Below are 26,219 nucleotides of genomic sequence, written 5' to 3' on the forward strand. Positions count from 1 at the left end.
CTATTTTGAAAACTTATACTCCAATAAACTGCAAAACTAGAAGATACTGGAAAACTTCTTGACACATATGACCTACCCAAATCGAACCAGAGAGATACAGAAACATAATTAGACCAAATTTGATTAATGAAATTGAAATTGAAATTAAAAGACTACTGACAAAGAAAATCCCAGGACCAGATGGATTATCAGGTGAGTTCTAGCATACCTTTAAAGAATCAGTAACAGTAGTATTTCTCAAATTATTCCATGAAATTGAAAGTGAGGGAATACTCCCAAATATATTCTTTGAAGGCAATATTACCCTAATACCAAAACCAAAGACATATCTAGGAGAGAAAACTATAGTCCAATATCCCAGATGAAGATAAATGCAAACTTTCTTAAGTAAATGTTAATAAACTTCATTTAAAAACATATTAAGAAGATTATAAACTATAATCAATAAACTTCATTCCAGGAATGTGAGATTGAATCAACATATGCAAATAAATAAATGTAATTCACCACTTGAATAAAATTAAGAACAAGAATCATATGATTATCTCAATAGATGCAGAAAAGAACTTTGATAAAACACAGCAACATTCATGTTACAAACACTGGAGAAACGGAATACAGAAATTATTTTCTGAATTTTTATTGATTCTTTTTAGTTATATATCACAATAGGATTCATTTTGACATAATTTTGAAAGCTTAGAATATAATTTGTACTGATTTAATTCCTAGTACTGCCCCTTCCTCTCTTTTCCTCCCTCCCCCTGTTCCCTTTCCTCTGCTCTACTGATCTTTCTGTTGTTTACTTACAGGTTTTGTTGTTCTGTTTTTTTTTTTTTTTTTTTTTTAATTTTGTGTCCTGTGCATATAAAGGATGGGGAGATTCACTGTGGTATATTCATATATGTACACAGAAAAATTAGGTCAGATTTCATTCTACTTTCACTATTCCATTCCTCCTCCCTTCCCTTCATTCAAATTTGTCTACTCCATTGAGCTTTCTTCTAATCCTTTTTTTTTATCACCCCCCTCCCATTTTGGATATGCATCCACATATTTTCATGTAGCATGATGATTTCTAGTGCCATCCATTCACCAGCAAACACCATAAATCATTCTTCTTTATGGCTGAGTAATTCTTTATTTTATATATCACATTCTTTAGCCATTCATCTGCTGAAAGTCTCCTAGGTGGGCTCCATAACTTGGCAAATGTAAATTGTGCAGCTATAAATATTGATGTGGTTGTGTCACTGTAGTAAGTGGAGTTTAAGCCTTTTGGATATATACTAAGGAATGGTATAGCTGTGTCATCTGATGGTTCCATTTTTAGTTTTTTGAGGAATCTCCATACTTATTTCCAGAGTGGTTGCACCAATTTTCAGTCCCCAAAACAGTGTATTAGTGTACCCTTTTCCCCACATCCTCACAAACATGTTACTTGTATTCTCAATAATTGCCATTCTACCTGGAGTGAAATGAAATCTCATTGTAGTTTTAATTGCATTTTTCTAATTGCAATTAGAGCTGTTGAACTTTCATATACTTGTTGACCATTTATATTTGTTCTTTTCAGAAGTGTCTGTTTAGTTCCTTCACCTATTTATTGATTGGCTTATTATTATTATTATACATTATTTTGGTGCTAAGATTTTTTTTTATCTTTTTATATCCTGATATTAATGCCCTGAGGAACAGGTGACAAAGATTGTCTCTCATTGTGCTGGCTCTCTGTTCACATTCTTGATTGTTTCCTTTGTTGTTTAGAAGCTTTGTAATATGATGCCATCCCATATATTTTTTATTTTACTTCTTGTGCTTTGGGAATCTTGTTGAAGAAATCAGTTCCTAAGCCAACGCATTGGAGTTTGGGGCCTACATTTTCTTCTAGTAGGAGTAATGTTTCAGATCTAATTCTTAGGTATAGGGGTTAAATTTCATTCTGCTACATATGGATTTCCAGTTTTCCCATCACCATTTGTTAAAAAGGCTATGATTTCTCCAGAGTTCATTTATGGTGCCTTTATCTAGTATGAGATAACTGTATTTATGTGGGGTTGTCTCTGTATTCTATTCTGTTCCCTTGGTCTTCATGTCTGCTTTGGTACCAGACATGAAGTATCTGAAGAACACTAGACTGTTTTTGTTACTATAGTTCTGTAGTATAATTTAAGGTTCTGGTATGTGATGTCTCCTGCTTCACTTTTCTCACTAAGGATTGCTTTGGCTTATTTTTCCAAATGAACTTCAGTGCTGTTTCGTCCATTTCTGTGAAGAACATCATTGGAATTTTGATGGGAATTACACTGAATCTATAAGTGCTTTTAGTACTATGGCCATTTTGAAAATATTAATTCTGCTTATCCAAGAACATTGTGGGTGTTTCCAACTTCCAAAGTTATCTTCAATTTCTTTCTTTAGTGTTCTCTAGTTTTCACCTTAGAGGTCCTTCACCTCTTCTGTTAGATTGACTCCCAGGTATTTTTTTTTTTTTTTTTTTTAGGATATTGTGAATGAGATAGTCTTCCTAACTTCTTCTTCAGCAGATTTGTCATTGGATTATAGGAACATTATTTATTTGCGGTTGTTGATTTTGTATCCTGCTACTTTGCTGAATTTACTTATGAACTCTAGAAGTCTTCTGGTAGAGTTTCTTTGGGACTTCTAAATGAAGAATCATGTCACTGGCAACAGATTATATCCATAGCTTCTTTTCTCATTCATATTCCTTTAATTTCCTTCTCTTGCCTAATTGATCTGACTAGCGTTGCAAGGACTATGCTGAATAGAAGTGGTGACAATGGGCATCCTTGTCTTGCTTCTGTTTTTAGAGGAAAGGCTTTCAGTTTTTTTCCATTCAGAATAATGTTGGCCTTGGGTTTGTCATACATAATCTTCACAATGTTGAGGTAAAGTCCATAACTAATTTTATTGTTTTAAACATGAATGGGTGCTGTATTTGTCAAAAGCATTTTATCCAACTGTTGATATCATAGTGTGATTTTTGTCTTTAAGTCTATTTATGTGGAGAATTACATTTATTGTTTTCCATATGTTGAACCAACTTTGTATCCTTGGAATGAAATTCACTTGAACATGGTTTACTATTTTTAAAATGTGTTTCTGTATGTGGTTTGCCAATATTTTATTAAGAATATTTGCATCTATGTTCATCAAGGATATTGGTCTGAAGTTTTCTTCCTTGAGGTGTCTTTGTGTGGTTTTGGTATGTAGGTGATGTTGGCTTTGTAGAATGAATTTGAGAGAGTTCCCTCCTTTTATATTTTATGAAATAATTTGAGGAAGATTGGTATTAATTCTTCTTCAAAGGTCTGTTAGAACTCAGTTGAGAACATACCTGGTCCTGCACTTTTCATTGTTAAAACTTTTTGCTTCAATTTCATTACTTGAAATTGATGTTAAATTTTCTATAGCCTCCTAGTTCAATTTAGGTAGATCATTTGTGTTTAGGGATTTACCCATATCTTTAAGATTTTCTAGTTTACTGGAACATACATTTTCAAATTAGTTGCTGATGACCCTCTGGATTTCAGAAGTCTGTTGGGATATTTCCTTTTTCATCTTGGATTTTGATAATTTGGGATTTTTCCCTCTTTTATTGTTTAGTTTGGTTAATGGTTTATCAATTCATTTATACTTTTAAAAAGCTAACTATTTTTTTCTTTGATATTTTTATCTCAATTTCATTGATTTTAGCTCTAATTTTAATTATTTCCTGTCTTGATTTTGGTGTTGATTTGTTCTTTTTCTAGGGCCTTGAGATGTATTGTTAGATTATTTACTTGATATATTTCTATTCTTTTAATGTAAGAGCTCAATGCTATGAACTTACCTCTTAAAACTACCTTTATACTATTCCAGAAATTTTTATATGTAGTATCTCTATTCTAATTTTTTTATTTGCTTTTAGATATACATGATAGAATGTATTCTGACATATTATACATACATGGAGTATAACTTATTCTAATTAGGATTCCATTCTTGCACTTATGCATGATTTGGAGTTTCACTGGTCATGTAGTCATATATGAACATAGGAAAGTTATGTCCAATTCATTCCATTGTCTTATCTATTCCCATCTCTACTCCCATCCCTTTATTTCCCTTTGTCTAGTCCAATGAACTTTTATTCTTCCCTCCCCCATTCTCATTTACTTCTAATTATTTTTTATTTCTCCCCTGATTTCTTCTGATATCCATTTATTATTCAAAAATATATTATTTAATCTCCAATTGTTAGAGTGGTTTCTGGTTTTCATCTTAGCATTGATTTCTAATTTCATTCTATTATTATCTGATAGAATGCAAGGCATTATTTGTATTTTTTTATATTTGCTAACATTTGCTTTGTGACCTAAACTATGGGCTATTTTTAGAAAATATTCCATGTTCTTCTCCTGTGAAGAAAGTGAATTCAGTTGTGATGGAGAAACTATTTTATAAATGTCTCTTTTGTCCATATTATTAATTGTATTTTATTAGTTTTTTAGAATCTTTAGTTTTTGTTTGGATTATCAATACAGTGATGAGAGAAGTGTGTTAAAGTCATCCAGTATTACTGTATTGTGATCTACTTGATTCATAATATTGACCTGGGTTTTTTGGTTCATTGTTTGGGGCATAAACATTTGTGATCATTTTAGTATGATTTCCTTAAACATTATTAAATTATTTTCTTTGTCTCTTCTGATTAATTTTGGCTCGAGGTCCACTTTTATCTTACATGAAAATAGTAACCCTGTCTTGTTTCTGAGATCCTTGTGAATGGTATTTTTTTCCTTTCCTTTCACCTTTAGTTTGTGGATGTCTTTGCCTGTGAAGTGCGTCTCTTGCCAATGGCATATTGTTGGACCTTTTAAAATCAAATCTGCAAATCTAAGTCTATTGGTTGATGAATTTGAACAATTTTCATTCAAGGTGAGAAATTATTTTTATTTTCTGCCATTTTGATTTATTTCTAGCATTTAAATTGAACTTGAGTCTCCTCTAATTTACTATTCTTCTAGTGTAATTACTACCTAGGCTAGTTTTAATTTTTATTTTTCATTTCTTCCTTATGAAATTTTTTTGATAATGTTTTGTAGTGTAGTGTTTCTAGTTATGAATTCTTTTAGCTTTATCATGGATGTAGTATTCTTCATTGGCATCCATTTTCTTTCAGAGGTTTGTATATATTATTCCAAACCCTCTGTCTTTTAGGATCTGAGTTCAGAAATCAGTTGAAATCGGGATTGGTTTACTTCAAATGTGACCAGTAGTTTTTCTCTTGCAGTTTTTAAAATTCTATTCTATTTGGTATGTTAGGTATTTTCATAATGTATCTTGGAGTAAATCTATTATGATTTTGTATATTTGGAGTCCTAGATGCTTCTGGTATTTGAATCTTCTTCTCATTTATAAGGTTAGGAAAATTTCTAACTGTACATTCCAATAGTTTGTTATTCAGAGCCTTCATCTATTGCAGTGAATCTTAAATTTGGGGATTTAATGTTATCCCTTATTTCTTGAATATTCTGTTCATGTCCTCTTAACATATTTTCTCTGTGGTTGACTTTATTTTCTTAATTGGTGATGTGTTCCATGGAATTTTTAGTGTGGTTTAATGATTCTTTTGATAATTTTTTCATTCTTTTTCAGAATCTCTGTATCTTTATTAAAGTGATTGTACACTTCCTGTAATTTTTCTCTGATTTCACTCCTTATATCTTCTTTTAACTAATAGAACAATTTAACTATTAAATTTCTGAAGTCCTTCTATGACACTGTCTCCACTGTGGTGTCAGTGAAGTGTGTTGTCAAAGCATTACAGTCTGCTTGGGATGGTTTTCTTTCTTGCTTATTCATATTGTTTGTATGTCTACCCGTCTTTCAATATGGTTCTGACTTCTTTTAAATGAAGGACTCCTTTGTGAGCTTCTTTACTTAGGAGCCTTGGGTTAGGTGAATATTCATATAGTAATATTTTAAATCAATGTGTGATCTCTGCTGAACCCAGCCTCATTCTATTTAAACATACAAGAAATAAAAACATGCTGTAATTGTTCTCTGTGGTTCCTCAAATGAAGGTATATAACAAAGTACTGGGATACATCAAAATATTGGTTGTTAAATTTTGTTCACTTACTATAATCTTAAGTGAGAGTTAAAGGGGGGGAGGAAGAAATATTGGGCAAATAGGAGAGGGAAAAAAGGAAGAAAGAAAGAAGGAATGATAAAAAGAAAAAAGAAAGAAAGAAAGAAGGCTATGAAAGGATAGTTTATACCAAGGCAGAAAGAAGAAACTAATGAATAATAGTATTTGAGGTAATAGCAGATCATGCAAGAGGATGACTAGGAGGTAAGAAAAGCAGGTTTAAACTAAACATAGGAAAACAAAAATAGGAAGATTTATTCCAATTAATGCTTTAAGTTATTAGATGAAATGCATTCAAATGGGTTGAAGATACAAGGTTAGTTATTGGGTTAACAATTATTATTCAAGTTCAGGAATTATTTATATGATCAAAATTGATATTAGGGTATGCCATGTCAAGGTGGACAAAATTCTGGTTGAATCTGTCTGGATTTCATTGAGATTTAGACATTTAGCAGATGTTCATCAATCTTTGACTGTGGTTCTCTCCCAAATTGCAGGGGCATGGGAGTCAATTCCGTACTTGCTCTGAACCTCCTACAAGCAGCTTCCGGTTAGTCTGCTCAGGTGCCTGCAGTTGACTGCTTGGCAGGTGCAGTGTTGCCTGTTGGCTGTTCCTATTTGTGTGGTAGTTCAGGATGAAGGCTCTGAAGTGCCCCTGTATTTGAGGTGGGCCACTATGTATATGCTTCCATATACAGAATCCTTTTTGTGGTAGTGAAGACCCTGATGTCTGTGAGTTCAGGAACTCTGGTTGTCAGTTTTCTGTGGGCATTCTGTGATGCAAAAGTATCTCCCTGGCTGTCACCACTTTCTGAGGCATGATTGTGAAGGGTCTTTTGTGGTTCACTTGTATTCTAGTTTCCACTGCCCCAGATTGTGAATGGCATGTGTTGATTCCCTCTGTTTACTAAGTCTGATACAAGGTTCCACAAGTATACAAACAATGCCCTATCATTTGTCAGTTGTAATCAGGGTTCAGGCTGTGAACCTATTAAGACTAGGATCAGTCCTTTGGTAATTTCCCCCTAGGTCTCTGTGCCATGGGATATTAAGGTAGCTTCCCTCTGGTATGGCCCTGTGATCCCAGAGATTGTCCAGAGGCTTCCCATGGTGTTTTCTCCCAGTGGTTGGGACCCAATGAATTCACTTTCCTTTCTTCTTCACCAAAGCTGCTCAGTTGTTCTATTTGAGTTGAGCAAGCAGACATTGTGCCTAGTGAGGCAAAGTGCACTTCCTAATACAGGTTCCCACCAGTCCATTTGTTCCCTTTGTTTGTGCTGAGGGGGAGGGAGAGGGGATTTCAGCATTTTTTGACTAGTAGTAGTCTTTTTGTAAGTACTTTATGGTCAGATTTTTAGTAGGTCCCACGGCAGGGAACTTCCCTTTGGTTAAATTTGCAGTTTCTTTGCCTGCTATCTCTGGTGCCCCTACCTTGTTCTCATCCACAGATTAAAAATTGGGGTTAGGGTAGTACTTGAGTTTTTCTTTTTTTTCCTACTCTGGTAACTGATCTTCCTGTCTACTTAGGTCTCAGACTATGTAATACCAAGTCTTAGAGCATTTATTTTGTTTTTCCTTTGCTGCTTTCTTTCTTTATTGTGAGGAGATTGTAATTAAATGCCTACCTTGCTTCCACCATGTTCCACCAGAAGACTTCTAGAGGTGATAAATGAGTTTAGCAAAGTATAAGGATACAAGATCAACACTCACAAATCAGTAGCTCTTCTATACCCCAACAACAGTTCCACTGAAAAATAAATTAGGCAAGCCATTCCTTTCACAATATCCTCAAAAAAGAAAAAGTCTGGGAATCAACCTAATCAGGGAGGTGAAAAACCTCTACAAGGAAACTATATAATCCTGAAGAGAGAAATTGAAGACCTCAGAAGATATAAAGATCTCTCATGTACTTTGATGGGCAGAATAAATGTCAAAATGGCCATAAAACAAAAATGTTATACACATGCAGTGCAATCCACATCAAAATATCAATGACATTCTTCACAGAACTAGAAAAAAATAGTCCTTACATTTATTTGGAAAAATTAGAGACCTAAAATAGTTCAAACAATTCTGAACAAAAATGATGATGCAGGTGGTGGCCTCACAATACCCAATCTCAAATTATACCACAGACCTATATTAGCAAAAACAGATGTTACTGGCATCAAATATTAAGACCAGTGGAACAGAGTAGAAGTCACAGAGACAAATTCAAATATGTACAGTCATCTGGTACTCAACATGGATGCCAAAAATATATATTTGAGAGAAGACCACCTTTTTAACAAATGGTACTGGGAAAACTGGGTATTCCTATGAAGAAGAAGGAAATTAGATGTTTATATTTCACCCTGCATAAATGTCAAATCAAAATGGATCAAAAATTTAGGAATTAGCAAGAAGAAACTAGAAGAAACTGCAACTGCTAGAAGAAAACACAGGGTCTATACTCCATAATATATAGGTGCAGGCACTGATTTCCTCAAAAGGATCCCTAAAGCACAAGAAATAAAACCAAGAATCAATAAGTGAGATGCCATCAAATTAAAAGCCTTCTGCACAACAAAGAAAATGATTAAGAGAGTGAAGAGAGAGAGCCCACAAAATGGCAAAAATTATCTTTGCCAGCTACTCCTCTGACAGGGGATTAATATTCAGAATATGTAAAGGATTCAAATAACTTGATACCAGAAACACAATAACCCAATTAATAAATGGTCAAAAGAACTAAAAGGAAATTTCTCAAAAGAAATTCACCCAATATTGGAACATATAAATATACAAAGCAAACTGACAAATATGAAAAGAGAAATAGTAACACAATAGGGAGCTTTAATACTCCAACAATCAGCAGATCATTGAAATAGAAAATCAGTAAAAAAAAAAAAAAAATAGAAGACTTACATAGAACTATAGACCAAGTGAACCTAATAAAGAGAGGCAGAACATTCCATCTGAAAAGTAGAATAATACACATTCTTCTGAAGACTACAGAACAATTTCTAGGATAGCTTACAAGTTAGGTCAAAAAAATCATGACAAATTTAAGAAGATTGAAATCATCTCTAGCATTTTTTTTTAACTATGATGGTAACAAACTGGAAATCAAAAACTGGAGAAAAAATTAAAATTGGCAGTATGTAAAAAGTAAAAGATTTTGAACAAACATTAGATGAAAAAAATCAAATATTTGTTGATCTATTGTACTTCATCTTCTGTGAAGTGTCTGTTCCATTCCTTAGCATTTATTGATTGGATTCTTTGTTTTCCTGGTGTTTTTTGAGTTTTTTGTATATCCTGGAGATAAGCACATGAGGTGCATGTGGTAAAGATTTTCTCCCATTCTGTAGACTCTCTCTCCAAATTATTATTTCCTTTGCTGAGAAGAAGCTTTTTAGTTTGAATCCATCCCATTTATTGATTCTTGATTATACTTCTTGCATTTTAGGAATCTTGTTAAGGAAGTCAGATCCTAGACTGACATGGTAAAGATTTGGGCCTACTTTTCTTCTGTTAGGTACAGGTCTCTGTTCTAGTGCCTACATCTTTGATCCACTTTGAGTTGAATTTCATGTAGGGCGAGACATAAGGGTTTAATTTCACATTGTTTCATGTGGATTTCCAATTTTGCCAGCCCCATTTGTTGAATAGGCTATCTTTTCTCTAGTGAATGTTTTAGGTGCCTTTGTCTAGTATGAGATAACTATTTATGTGGGTGTGTCTCTAAATCCTCTATTCTGCACCACTGGCTTGTGTGTCTGTTTTGGTGCCATTACCATACTGCTGTGGTTACTATGGTTCTGTAGTATAGTTTAAGGTCTGGTATTGTGGTACTTCACTCTTCTTGTAAGATTGCTTTGACTGTTCTAGATCTCTTTTATTTTTCTAAATGAATTTCATAATTGCTTTTTCTAGTTCTATGAAGAATGTCATTGGGATTTTAATAGGAATTGCTTTAAAACTATATAATGCTTTTGGTGGTATAGCCATTTCGACAATATTAATTCTGCCTATCCAGGAGCATGGGAGGTCTTTCCATCTTCTAAGGTCTTCAATTTCTTTCTTTAGTGTTCTGTAGTTTTCACTGTAGAGGTCTTTCACCTCTTTTGTTAGATTGATTTTCAAGTATTTTATTTTATTTTTGAGGCTATTGTGAATGGGGTAATTTTCCTAACTTCTCTTTTAGTAGATTTATCACTGCTGTGTAAGAATGCATTTAATTTATGGGTGTAGATTTTATATACTGCTACTTTGCTATATTCATTTATGAGTTTTAGAAGTTTTCTTGTGGAATTTTTTGGATCTTCTAAATATATGATCATGTCATCAGCAAATAGTGATAGGTTGAGTTCTTTTCCTAAATGTTCAAAATATCCAGCAATTAGAGAAATGCAAATCAAAACTACTCTAGGATGTCATCTCACTTTAGTCAGAATGTCAATTATCAATAATAAAAACAACAGTAAATGTTGGTGAGGATGTGGGGGAAAAGGTGCACTCATACATTGCTGGTAGGATTGCAAATTCATGCAATCATTATGGAAAGCAGTATGGAGAGTCCTCAGAAAAATTGGAACGGAAACACCATTTGACATAGCTATCTCACTCCTTGGTTTATACACCAAGGACTTAAAATCAGCATACTATAGTGATGTGGGCACATTGATGTTTATAGCAGCTCAATTCACAATAACTAGATTGTGGAACCAACCTAGATGACCTTTAATAGATGAATGGATAAAGAAACTGTGGTATATATACACAATGGAATATTTTTCAGCCATAAAGAAGAATAAAGTTTTATGGCATGTGTAGGTAAATGGATGGAATTGGAGAATATCATGCTAAGTGAAATAAACCAATCCCAAAAAACCAAAGTCCAAATGTTTTCTCTGATATGCAGATGCTACATCACAGTAAGGGTGAGTGGGTCTTGGGAAGAATAGAAGTATTTTGGAATAGACAGAGGGGAGTGAAGGGAGGGAAGGGGGTATTGGGGTAAGAAAGATAGCAGAATGAATTACCTTATGTACATATATGATTACCCAGCCAGTATGATTCTATGTCATGTCCAACCAGATTTATCAAAATGAGTTCTAATGCCATGTATAACTAATTAGAACAACAACAACAAAAGAACCAAGTCAAAGAAAAAAAAAAGAAGTCAAAAGGGGAAATATGAAAACATCTTGGAAGCACAAATGAAAATACAGCATATTAAAACTCATAGGATAAAGCAAAAGTAGTACTGAAAGGGGGTATGCAATGATTAGTGTCTACATTACAAGAGAATAGCAATCTCAAATAAGTCACTCAACTTTTCATCTCAGGGAACTAGAAAAAGAACAAATTAAGTTCAAATTCAGCAGAAGAAACTAAATGATAAAAATTGGGGAAGAGCTGGGTGTGGTGGTGCACACCTGGAATCCCAGCAGCTCAGGAGGCTGAGGCAGGAGGATCAAGAGTTCAATGCCAGCATCAGCAAAAGTGAGGTGTTAAGCAACTCAGTAAAACCCTATCCCTAAATAAAATACAAAATAGGTCTGGGGATGTGCTTCAGTGGTCAAGTGCCCCTGAGTTCAATCTCTGGTACCACCCCCCAAAAAATTGGGACAGAAATAAATAAAATAAGCTATAGAAAACTTCAATAAAACTTGGAGTCATTTTTTTTTCCTGAAATGTTATATCTGACATACCCTAGGCTAGATGAAGGGAAAAAAAGAAAAAGGAATCAAATTGATATAATCAGAAACGGAAAAGGAGACAGTGTAACAATTATGATAAGAATGTAGTAAACAATTATATGCCAATTAATTGGACAATATGAAAGAACTGAATAAATTCCTACAAATTACCTATATGAGACTATATAAAGAAGAAATGGAAGGTAGAAATAGAACAATATCAAATCAGTAGGTAAAATCACCAATAAAAATACCCATCCAAACAAAAATACAAACAGAACCACATAATTTTAAACCAAAATATTACCAAACATTTAAATAATTAACACTCTTTTTTTAATTAACACTAATTCTTATTAAATTATTTTAAAATATAAAATAAACACTTTCTTAATTATCATATAAGACCAACATTACCCTGATACCAAAACCAGAGGCACCACAACTACAGAAAACTGTAGGTCAAGATCCTTAATAAACAATTATTGAAAGTATTTAACAAAATACTAGGACACTGAGTACAGGAGCATATTAGAAAAATAAACTATAACCAAATGAGACTTATTCCTGGGATGCAAAGATCATCAACATACAGGAATCAATAAATGTAACATATCACATTAACAGATCACAAGTACAAAAAATTATCTCAGTAGAAGCAGAATTGTAGATAAGAAAATTCAACACAAATTCATGATAAAATTCTTAGTAAATTAAGCATAAAAGGAACTTAACTCAGCATAATAAAAGTCATATATAAGAAGTCAATACCTAACACTATACTTAATAGTGAAAAACTGAAAAACAATCTTTCCTCTGAGATGAGGAACTAGGGAAGGATGCTCACTCTTGCTACTTTATTTAACAAATTACTAGAAGTTCTAGTCAGAGTAATTAGACAAGAAAGAGATATGAAAATAATCCAAATTGGAAAGGAAGAAGTAAAATTATCTATGTATTCAAAGGACAGGATTTATACACAGGAAACCCTGAAGATTCTACCAAAAATACATTTGAGTAAAAAATTTAGTAAATTTTCACAATACAAAATTAACATATATGAATCAGTTATACTTCTTTATGCTAACAACATATACTCTGAAGGAAATTAAGAAAACAATCCCACTGTATTACAAAGAATAAAATACCTAGGAATAATCTCTAAGGAGGTGAAAGACTTGTGTACTGAAAATTCTAACTTAATGATGAAAGAAATTAAAATGGACACAAATAAATTTAAAGACATCCCATGTTCATGGGTTATAAGAACTAATATTATTAAAACACTCTTACTATATAAAGCATTCTAAATTTAATAAGAATCTGATTCTTATTAAAATCCCAATGGAAATTTTTATACAACTAGGACAAAATTCTGAAATTTTTGTGAAACCACAGTACATCACATATGGAGAAATTTTGAGCAAGAACAAAGCTGAAGTCATCAAATTCCTTGATTTAAAAACATTACATAGCAATAGTAATAAAAACATCATGTTACTATCATAAGCATAAACATATACACCAATGGAACACAATAGAAGGCCACAAAATAAATCAACACATGCAGGATCAACTAATCTTTGACAAGGGTGCCAAGAATACACATGGGAGATAGTCTTTTCAATGAATGATATTGGGAAAGTGTATCCACATACAATAGTATGGAAGTGGAGCCTTATCTTTCACCATACATGAAAGCAACTTAAAATAGATTAAGATTGAAACCATATAAACTTGTGTTAGTCAGCTTTCTTTTGTTGTGGCCAAAATACCTGGCAAGAACAATGTAGAGGAGGAAAAGTTTGTTTTGGCTCATGGTTTCAGGAGTCTCAGTCCAATGTCAGCTGACTTCATTGCTCTGGGTGAGGTGAGGGAGAACATTATGGTGGAAGGGCATGATGGAGAAGAACGGCTCAGTTCATGGTAGTGTGGAAGCAGAGAGAGAAAGACAGTCAGAAGAGGGAGCTAGGAAGAAGATAAACTCTTCCAGGCCACCCCCTCAGTGATAAATTTTCTCAAACAAGGTCAACACCTCCTAGTAACCTATTAATTGTATTAACATACTTATGATGCCAGAGTCATCATGATCCAATCATTGACTAAAATCTCCACCTCTGAACCTTTATGCATTGCTAAAAATATTAATTTGGTGGACACATTCCAAATTAAAAACGTGAATACCAAGAAGCAAACATAGAAAATGTTTCTGGATAATAGTCTTGGCAATTATTTCTTGAATATGACATCAAAAGTATAAGCAAAATTAGAAAATAAACAAGATTTCATTTGTTTGTGTGATGATGACAAGCAAGAAGCCTTCTGCACCTCAACAAAATAAAAAGGCAAACCTATTGTATGGAACAAAATATTTACAAAGTATGTATTGATAAAGGACTGATATCCAAAACATATAAGGGTCTCCTAAAACTCACTAGTAAAATATGCAAATAATTCAATTTTAAAATGGGCAAAGGAACTAAGCATACATTTCTCAAAAAAAAAAAAAAACACATTAATTTCCAATAGGTTTATGAAAAGATGTTCAATATTACTAATGAGGAAAATGCAGAATATAACCTCAAGGAGCTATCAGTTAATACTTGTTAGGATGGTACTATGGTTCGAATATGAATTGTCTCCAAGAGGCTCCTGTGTTAATGCAGGAATATATATATAGGTGAAATGATTGGACTGTCAGAATTGTAACTTAATCAGTTTACCTAGTTTGAATGTGCTAAATGGGTGTTAACTATAGGTAGGTGGGTCAGTGGGTCCATGCCCTGGAAGGTGCCTCTTCCCTATGGCCCTTTCCTATTTCTCTAAATGCTTCCCAGCTGCCTTCAGGTGAGCAGTTTTCCCCTCTCCTGTCCTTCAGCCCATAGCAATGGACTTGGTCAATCATGAACTAAACCTCTAAAACTGAGTCAAAATAAACTATTCCTCCTCTAAGTTGTTCTTATAGGGAACAATAATGCAGAGAAGGATGATTAAAACAGATGACTATTATCTAAAAGAAAAAAACTATAATGGTGTTGGAAAGGATGTTGAGAAAAAATATCACTTTTACCCTGTTGGTAGGAATGTAAACCAATACAGCCATTACAGAAAAAAATATGGAGGTTCTTGAAAAAATTAAGAGTAGTATTACCCTATGATCCAGCATTCCCACTATGGGGTAGACCCAAAATATTTTAAATAGGATTTTGTGGAGGTATATGAGATCCATGTTCATTATGGAATCATTTGCAATAACCAGTACTTTGAAGCAACCTAAATATCTACTGACTAAAAAATATAGTATGTACATACAATGGAATACATACAATGGAATATAAATGCTTCTAGACTTAGGATGGGATTATGTCCTCATCGATTCTTCAAAAGTTAAAAATATTCTGTTTAGAGTGTGTTTTAACACACCTATCTATCAAACATCATAGGTTATTGTCGGGGTTTCCAGGACCCCCAGCCTTGGGCATGGTCAAGATGGCGCCTGACGCTGAGCCAAAGGCGGCCAGCTATACAGTAAACAACCAGAGAATTCCAATGATTGGCTAGTTAACGATGTGACTAGAGCATGCCCCCCTCGTGTACCTATCCTATGCTTGCAGCTGTCCGAGTTTACCTCGTGTACTCTCCCCTGATTGGTTGAAGTGTATATAAGCCTGGTGGGTGGGAGAGTAGAGAGGTAGAAGCGGCAGAAGCGGAAGAAGCGGCGGAGGTGGAGGCTGAAGTTGAGCTGGAAGCTGGGAGTGCGCGGAAGCTGGGAGAAGCTGAGAGAAGGGAAGCTGGGAGTGCGCGGAAGCTAGGAGTAAGAGAAGTGTAGGAGAGGGACTGTGCACAATAAACTTCCAAAGCTTCAGACGTTTGTCGTGTCTCTCTCTGCGGGCAGAGGGAGCGCGATAGGTTATCCTACTTCAAATATGCACAGAACACTTATGTTAGGCTGAAGTTATACAAAATCATTAAAACACAGCTTATGTTATAATAAAGCAGTGATTAGGTCATTTAATTTCATTTAATTAGTTTAGTACTATACAGATAGTGAAAATCATATGGTTCTGTTATCACTAGCCCAGCAGAAGATAAAAATTCAACATTCAGAGTATGATTTTTATTGAATAGGTATATGTAGAGACATGTTTAAGTAGCCCTAAGATGGCGGCTGGCGTTGGACCAAGAGGTGGCACATAATTAGTGTTACCTGTTGCCTAATTGGTTAATGTCTCCACTGCGCTAGTGGTCAACAGATGTTCCTCATTCTTTCATGATTGGTACCTGGTGCATTCTTCAATTGTGCTAATCCTAAGCTGATTGGCTGCCTTAGGTATGTAAGACATTCTCTTCACCTGGGTGGGGGTCGCAGGCTGCAGATCGCAGAATTTGGGACTAAGCACACACCTCTAGGTCGCAGGTCGTAGGTTGCAGATCACAGGCCACACCTCTAGGAGGCAGGCTGCAGGCCATAGGCCATAGGCAGCACCCCGCACCTCCAAGAAGCGACCCACCTCTAAGAAGCAGTAGACCTCTGAAAACGTAGCCTCTCTGACAAGCGTAGCACCTCTAAAATTAAACAAAGCCTCTTTTCCTCTAAGCAAAACCTCTCTTCCTCTAAGCAAAGCCTCTCTTCTTCTAAGCAAAGCCTCTCTTCCTCTCAAAGCCTCTCTTCCTCCAAGCAACTCAAAAATAGAAGTAGTTCATTCCCAGTTCACCTCTGATTCCTTCCCATGGGATTGTTGCTGTGGGCGGCAACAGGTATAGCTTTTGCATCATTGTGCAGTTGGAATATCATAAGTAAAACCACCTTAAGTCAGGGACCATATATACTTCTCAGCCTTACAAAGCAAGAAAATTTTATACTTTGTGCCAAGAGGAAAGAAACCTGGAAGACATTGCACTAAGTGTAATAAGTCAGACCAGAAGGACAGATAATACATGATTTTACTTGTGTTAATCAGAGTTCTTTTTTGGGACTGAATCAAGAGGATATATATTTATCTGTGTGATTATATAAAGAGGACTTATTAGATTGGCTTCCATGACCAGAAGTTGAGTAATAGCACAGTGGCTGTCTATAAGCTGGAGACACAGAGGAACCAGTAGCTACTAAGTCCAAGAATATGAAGTCACACAGCAAGAGACCAATGATGTAGCCCTGGTCTAAGACTGAAGGCCTGAAGTCCCCCTGTAAAATTACTGGTCAGATCTGCTTTGGAAAAGAGAAGGAGATGGCATCTTATGTCCTTAGCAATTCCAATATCAATAAAAGCAACCATTCAAGAAGAATCCAGCTTGCATCTGTTCTGTTTCCTCCTTCCACCTTTTGGTTCCATCAAAGCCTCAGGCCTATTGGAATGTTCTGCCCATACTCAAGGTGGGTCTCCCCACTCAGTTTAATGTCCCTTCTACCACTCACTCTGGAAACATCCTCATAGACACATGAAGAAGTCCCTGAATCCTCGGTATCAATCAAATCAGGTTGACAATACAGATCAACCATCACACCATTTACAGGACCACTCTAAAATACTAAACCTCACAGAGGTGACAACACAACTGTGGTTTCCAGGGACTGAAGAAAAGAGAAAATGGGAATGTATAACTTAAAGGGTACGAAGTTTTGGTTATATAGGTGAATAATTCCCAGTGATATACTGTACGTCATAGTGCCTATCATTAACAATTAACATAAGATCTGGTATTATATAGTTAAATTTTACTTAGAGGTTAGATTATATGTTAATTATTCTTATCACACATAAAATAATCATAAATAAAGAAGTAACTTTTAAAGGTGTTGGTTATATTTATGGCATTGATTTTGGTGATACTGCCATGGGTACTCACCGAGTTGTTTGCAGTAAATATAGGCACTTTTTATATGTTGATTAAACCTGAATAAAGTAGCTTTAAAAAGTGGAGGTAGCTAATATTCATGGCATGATCCTGTCTGGATCTTTATATTCTATCCTCCTGGATTCTAAAATGAATGTACTTTTTTTCTTCATGATGATCCATCTTCACAGAATTATGAGAAGAGATCACTCCCTTGTATAATAAGAGGTCCTATAGTCAATATAGACACTTCTCAGTATCTAATCAATAGTGATTAAAATTCAGATTTAGTATTTATCCTCTATTGATCTATTGCATCTATTATTATTTTTGTGCTCTTATTTAGTTTTACATAAATCTCTAGAGAATATGAATAGGTGTCTTCTAATGCTGGGCTTTTCAAACATTTTATTTTGAAATGTATTCTAAAATATAGATTGATTCAGTAGATCTGGGGATGGCTCAAAAATCTACATTTTTAACAAGGAAATGCCAGTCTTGTTGACCTTGGTAGACATTGCTAGTAGCAAGATCATCTATACACTCAACACAGCTCTCTGTTACTGCTATCAGAGAATACCTTTCTCTGAGCTACCCTGTGGTGAATGAGTAAGTGCGTGTGTGTGTGTGTGTGTGTGTGCATGAGCATGTGCATATACACACATTTGTGCACTTGTATGTATAAGGAATGCAAGTAAGAGAAAATTATAATTTACCTTGGTTTTCGTCTTCCAAGATAAGTGATGGCACAAAATAATTTACCTTCATTAATCAACAAGTCATTTATCCATGAATCCATCTCTCCTAGCTGGAACAATTTGGGATGGTACTACTCATCCATGTCACGATCCACATATACTTTCACACATTCATTCACTCAGCAATCATTTATTATGTACTATATTCCAGAAAATGTCTTGGGCAGCAGCTTTGAAGTAGTGTGAGAGACATGATCCCTGCATTCAAGTATCTCATACCTAAATGGAAGAGATGGATATCGTAAGAAAAATAATATTAAGTCAAATATGAAACACTGTCTTAGCACAGCAGAAAATGTGAAAACTTAATACAGGATTGGAGATAATTTCACATAGGATGTGACATCCTGACACTGGACAAGTGAGGAAAACTATTCAGGCAGCAGAACATTAGGGAAAGGCATTCCTTGCACAGGAAGTAGTACTTCCAAGAGCAAAGAAATGTTAAACTTTATGGTATTTTCAAGGAATCGCAGGTAGTTAAGGTAGTGATTATAGGGGAGTGGCAAAAGATAAGTACAGAACAGTAAGTGAACCATCAAATCAGTAATGATCTTTATTCCAAGAAAGAAAAGTAATTATCTCATAGACCAGGTGGAATATTGAAAGGTAGAGTTTTAGAAAATAATTTAAGTAGCTGAAAATATGTTTGAAAATTATCAAATTAATACAATTGGAAAATATGGAATTCTGAACTGAGTATCAGTGATTGTAGGGAAAAGTTTGCTAGAATGACAGGACTTTGTGGTAAATTGGACATTGGAGTTAAGACACTGGAAGGTAAAAATAGTTTTTAGATTTCAAGCCTGGTTAACAGGTGAGATATAATGGCATATGCTGAAGCTCTGTATATATCTATATATCGTATAAGTGTGGGTATTATCTTGGAAGTAATAATGAGTTCTGTTTTTATCTTGTTGAATTTGAGAGTTCTGTAGGAAAAAATCAGATAACTCTACATCAGTTGGTTGAGAATATGCAAAAAAAAAAAAAACCCACAGATATGGAATATGGAAGTTGGATCTTTCTACTTCCTTGAATCACCTCATATCTTCTCTTTGTAATTTAAAAGTACTGCTTTGGTGAATGATACATCTGGGCTATTTACAATGCCAAATTTCATAATTGTTTTTCTGGCTTTCTTTGGAATTTGAAGACCTTCCAAGACCATAAGAAGATAATAGTTCTCTTCATGATGATGTATGACAGCAAGAGTGATTAGCTATTTTTGAGCAGTATTTTCAATAATTAAAACTACAAACATTTTCTGATGTCTTTGATGTATGTAAATATTGAGAATGCTACTTAAGAATTAACTACTTTTTGTGATAAGACAACAGAATTAGGTCTGACATGTTTGCTCATATTTCAGAAGTTTGCTTCAGCTTATAGTATCAGGAAGTTTGGATAACATTAAAATAGGACATTGCTTGATCATATACAAATAAATGAGAACAAACAGGATTTGATCTGAGCTGATAAAAGAAAAGGTACAATGAAATCTATTATCAATTCTCCTCTTTGGCTTACTTCTGGTATTTAAGGAGGGAGTTGGTTCTTTAGATAGTAAATAATTAATTTTTATGAATATAGTATATAAAATACTTATATGAGAGCTACTGTTAAAGTGTGACTGTTAATGTAATTACATTTAAAATTGAAGGGAAACTAGAAATGAGAATGGCTGCAGGTAAGATTGGATATTTTGGAACAAAAACAAGAATTTATGCTTCTCGGTAACTGGTTGCTCATCTGCAGTCATAATGCAAGGCAAAGAGTTATTATAGCTAGTGATTATTTTTATTTACATACACATCAAACTGATGAGATGAGGTTTACATTTGCTCTACTTCTTTGTTTCCATCTGAGTATCATTAACTTTCTGGATTAAATAAAGAACTTATTGTACTGTAACATCAAATATGCATTAGTAAATTGCTAGGTAATTATTTATATATTTAATATATTTATACATAGCCTACCTAAATCTACAACCAAAGCCACTGGTAACTTTGTATAACTCTGCACCATTAATTTCTTCAGAGTGACATTATGATGTGAGCTGAACAGATGGAATTGCAGGATTGTTCTAGCAAATTTATCATAAAAAATGCATCCGACACCTGTGTAATTTGCCTAATCATTTTCCTAATAAGCTCCCACCATTAATTATGCACGATTTCCACAATGCAATCAAGATAAAAGTAAATCTGATGACTTAATACCCTTCAAAATAATTGGTTCACCCAACACAAGGCCTCCTTTGCTTTCCGTAGCCATTTTAGTTAATTAGAAAAAGGGTGCACCCTGTTGGAGTCAGCAGAATGGAGGCTGATCGCTTGGTGGGAGGTAGACCTGCTGGGTTTTTGGGCAGGAGTCAAGGATATTAACTCGTGGAAAAAAAGAAGAGAATATTGCCCCTTTCTCTTCTTTTCTTCCCTCTACAACCCCCCTTCCAACTTCCCTGCCTCCCCCCACCCCACCCCAGTAGCAAACAGATGCGATTAGTGTTCTTCAGCCATCAGAAAACTGACTGCAGGACTCTGTGGGTCTAATGAGAATCAACTTTTCTGAGGCTGCTGTCTTGCAGTGCAGTCCACCTGTCACATCATTAGGTGCAGCATGTGCCTTGAATTCACTTTGCTAAATGAGATTTACAGGCCCCACTGAAACCCATCCTGCAGCATCCCTGCTTCAATTAGCTAAAGATTAATTGTCTGAGAAAGGGAATGAAAGTTTTACTTCAACTGACCTGAAAAAAAAAAAAGAAAAAAGGTAGGGGGAAAAAAAAAAGAAAAGTATGGTTCAGGTATTCCACATAGGCCTGAGGCAGTGTGGAAAAACGTGATAATTTAAAGGTGCTGCAAATTTCCTACACCTCGCCTGGATGAATGAAATTAACTAGCACTAAAAGCTGTCAAATTAAAGGTTGACTTCCAGATATTAGCACCTTAAATGTCACCGAATATTCACTCTTTCTTTTTTTTTTCCCTTTCTTCTTCTTCTTTCCTTTTTTTCTTTTTGGCAAACATTCATGTCAGCACACCTGCACATGCACACAAACATTTTCTTACCTCGGTTCCTGCTAACTGCTTGTTCGTGCCCAGCCGGGAGTTTCTTGCTATAAATCTTTGATGTAACCATGGCTACAAAACAACTGGCAATTACAAAATTTCCTCCATGTTAATGTTATACTAATTATGTTTGAATATGCTTTAATAGAGAAGAAGAGTTGGAGGTGAGGAACAAGTTTGGAAGAAGGGCAGAATGTGGGATCTCTGCTCCCAACTGCCACACATTCCCTACACTCGTCAGACCCAGAGAGTCCTAAAGTGGAAGTTTATCACCAGTAGCTAGAATTTCTTAATTTGTAAATTTTAATGTGAGTTATGAAAAATTAAAGGTTTTGCTTTATGGGGAATGGCCTCATGTAAATAAATAATTGCTAATATTTAGCATTGTTGGATATGCAATGGTTTATTAAGATTTGGATGGAGGATAGGAAAACATTAGCTAAAATTATTTTTAACTAATTAAATAAGAAAAACATTTAGCATTGCTAACACTTAGCATATATGCCAGTGGAGATCTCATTTGGCTAGCATGTCACACACCGTATACAGCACCTGAGGGAAGAGTAGGCATGCCTCACATCAGGGCAGGAATGGTTATCAGGGCACCTCTATTCTGTTAATTTTTAGCGTTTTGCAATTGACCACCACTTAAGTTTGTGGGTTACAGTATCTAGTTTAAAAATAATAATTTCATAACATGCCTGGGGAAAACTCTTAACAAGCAAGCACAAAAATTAGATAATACCACACATGTAAGCACAAGAGAAGGGTAACACAATAGCAGAACTGACATGCTTCTACTTTGAGTGTTAGTCCCTTGTCACCTACATTAAAAAATTAAAAACAAAAACAAGAAGAAAATAACTGATTCTAAAAAAGAAAACCTTACATAATTTCTTTTATAAATTTGAAGAAGCATATTTGAATATACATTTAGATCCACTATATTTAACAATGAACCTCACTCTAAATATTTTACCATGTTATTAATTAACAATGCCATGTAACCTAACAATTTAAAAGTCATCTAAATAAAAAATTTTAACTATATTTACATTTATGTCCTTATTTGTGTGTTGTACTAGTATGGTTATGCATATAAATAAATTGAATAGATACATGTTCAATTTTTAAGTTTAATTTTAGTTTATTATCTTAATAGGGTGTGTGTGGAGATATATATATATATATATATATATATATATATATATATATATCCAAGAAGGTCAGATAATCATATTCCAGGATTTCACTCCTCATCTATAAAATTGGACAAAGCCTGGGAAAATTGGCTACTTTGAGTTATAATCTTCAAATGGCCATAGATATTTCCGTTTGGAGCTTTGATAGTTGAAGGTCCTTTCTGCCTTAAATTGAATAGTTAAGGTCTATACAGAAAGAGATAAATAGAAAATACTCTTCAGTACAGAAACCTCCATGCTCTCTTTTCATACTGATGTAAATACATGTTGTGTTCTTAAAAAACTGTTTGCAAAAGGATGCTTATAGGGGAATCTTTTTTGATAGTTACCTGCACATGTATTTACTTAGCTTAGTGATTCAAATTTTGATTTAAAAGAAAGGTATCCTTCTCAGTCTCTTGCTTTTCTTTTAAACACCCAATTTTATGTAATATCCAAACTTTTTTCAGACATTAACTATACTTCATACTTTTTTACTAGTATTATTTCATTTAATCATCACGATTCTATGAATAAATTTTATTAGTATGCCACTTTTATTGGTGAGCAAAATTAAATTACAAATAGTAAATAACTTGCTAAAGGGCATCCTAATAAATATAGGTGTTATGGTTGGTACCTTCAATGACCCCCAATAATATCATGATTTGAAAGCACAATCCCTAATATAGGAAGGTTCAGAGATGGGGATTTTAGTCAATGATCAGATCATGGGGCTAAAACCTCATCTATTTGATGGATTGAAAATTTGAATGGACCACTGGGTGAAAACTGTGGACAAGTGGGTCATGGTTAGAGGAAGCAGGTCACTGTGGTGTGCCCTTGGACTTTATCTTGTCTCTGCTTCTGTCTAACTCTCTGCTTCCTGACTGTTATTAGCTGAGCAGTTTTCTTCTGCCACAATCTTCCACAGGTTCTCAAGACTCACCTTTGGTTCAGAAGGGTGGAATCAGTAGACCAGATACTGAGACCTCTGAAATAAGGAACACCAAATGAATTTTTCCTACTCTAAGTTGTTCATGTCTGGTACTTTGGTTACAGCAATGAAAAGCTAACAGACAAGGCTAGGATTCAAACCCACCCCCCAGTGAGACCACTGCACAACCTGCTGACCCAAATTCTCCCGTGTGCCTGTGACCAGCAGAAAATCCAGCAAGGCAGTGTTCCTACCCCTCCAGATGGCCTAATGAAAAGTTAGCCAGCCCATAGCACTCATGCCTAAACACACTTAGCCCAACAGTCATCCAAAGAGTTGGCTCCATTAGTTAGGTAAAACCATTGCACAGCCAGCTAGTCTGCAACCTCTGTGCTCATGTGAATACAAACTAATAGCCAGCCAGATTATAGCTCCACTCATTGGACAGCCCACCATGCAAACACTGGTACATAGCCCCTACAGGTGCATGTATTTGGCCCAACAACCAGTCAGGCAGTGCTGTGCCCCAAATAAAACCATGTCAAATCACTTCAGTCACAAGTACTAGAGGCCTAGGTGAATAAATATATCTTCAGTAACAGATACTAAAGGAAAAAAGTTACAAAATGCCTGAAAATGAACTTGAATTCAAAATAATAATCTTGAAGAAGTTCAGTGCAATGCAAAATAATATCAACAATTGAAAGAAAAACCTTAGGGAGAAAATTAGGGAAAAACACATTTCATGATCTAAATTCAAATTCAACAAAGAAATAAATTCCATTAAAAAGTCAAACAATTTCTTCAACTTAAGACTTCAATGAATGGAATGCAAAACCTAATCTAGAAACACAACAACAGACTAGGTAAAACGGATAAAAACTTTTTGTCCTGAAGACACATACTTTTAATTAATCCAGTCAAAGGGAAGAAAAGAATTAAAATGTGAAGATAAACTACAAGTTCTATGGTATACCATTTAGCCAATTGGTCAACAAATGTTTACATCATGTGAGTTCCAAAGAGAAAAGCAATGGAGAAGACACAAAGACACAGAAAGCTTATTTAGCAAAACGATAAGTAAAAAATTTTCTAAGCCTCAGTAGGCATATGCACATCCAGACTCATAAGGCTCAAAAGAAAAAAAAAAAAAAAAAAACCTAACCAGACCCTCTCCATATTGTATTATATGCAACTTATCAAAGTTGAAGAGAGATTTCTAAAAACAGAAAATATCAAGTCACATATAAGGAAAGCCTCATGGGACAATGAGAACATTTATTAACTTTCAGGTTAGTATATAATGGAAAAAAAAAAGAAAATACAGGCAAGAAACCAATAACCAGCAAAGCTAACCTGGAGAAAAAGAGCTGAAATATAATCTTTCTTAGACAAGCAAAAACTGAGGGAATGTATCACCAACTAGGCAGACTTACTCAAATTGCTTAAAGGAGCCCTACATCTAGAAGTGAAAGAATGATAACAAATATTATCAAAGCATTCAAAAATAGAAAATATACTAGTAGAATAGATACACCAATGAGAAAGTGGAAATAATCCAATCTAATCACTAATAAATATGAGAGGAGAAAAAAATGCAGGCTGTGCAAAACAAACCAGGAAAGATAACTAAGCAACAGGAGTAAATTGTTTTCTATCAATAATCACCTTGAATGAAAGTGGATTAAATTCACCAATTTAAAGGTATAGACTGGCCTAATTAAAAAGGAAAAATGAGACCCTGTTACATGCTGCTGAGAAGAAACCATATGGTAAAGACAAATATAAATTGAGAGTAAAGAGATTAAAAAAAGACATTCCACGCAAATGGAAACCATATGACAGTAGGACAAGCTACACTCATATCAGATAAAATAGATTTTAGGCTAAAATTGGTAAAAAGAAAAAATAAAGTAATGATGTAATGATAAAAGGATAAGGTCAGAAAGAGGACAAAACATTTTGTGTATATGTATATATATATATATATATATACATATATACATGTCATACTAGACATATATTATATATATATATATACATACATATATATACATATGTCATACTAGACCAGACATATATATAAAGCAATTATTATTAGGTATAAAATAAGAGATGAACTCTGAACTCTATGCAATTAGTTGGGGACTATGACATGCTGCATTTGTCAATGGATAGATCATTCAGACTGAAAACCAACAAAGAAACATTAAACTGCACTATAGACTGAGTAGACATAAAAGATATTTACAGAATATTTCATTCCAAAACTGCAGAATTCACATTTTTCTCAGCAGGGTATGGAACATTTTCCTGGAAGGACCCTATATTAATCCACAAGCAAGTCTCAAAATATGTAAAAATCTGAAGTCCTATCATGTACCTTCTCTGACCACATTGGAAGAAAATTAGAAATCATCAACAAGAAGATACGTGACAATTTCACAAACACAAGAAAATTAAGCATGTTTATGATCAGCCAATGGGTCAAAGAAGGTAATATAGTATAAACTAAAAAAAAAAAAAAAAAGAAAATTAAATAAATGGTGAAGAAATAATGAAATACCAAAATCTAAGATTTATG

The sequence above is a fragment of the Sciurus carolinensis genome, chromosome 4 (genome assembly GCF_902686445.1).
Source record: "Sciurus carolinensis chromosome 4, mSciCar1.2, whole genome shotgun sequence".
In the NCBI taxonomy this organism is placed as follows: Eukaryota; Metazoa; Chordata; class Mammalia; order Rodentia; family Sciuridae; genus Sciurus; species Sciurus carolinensis.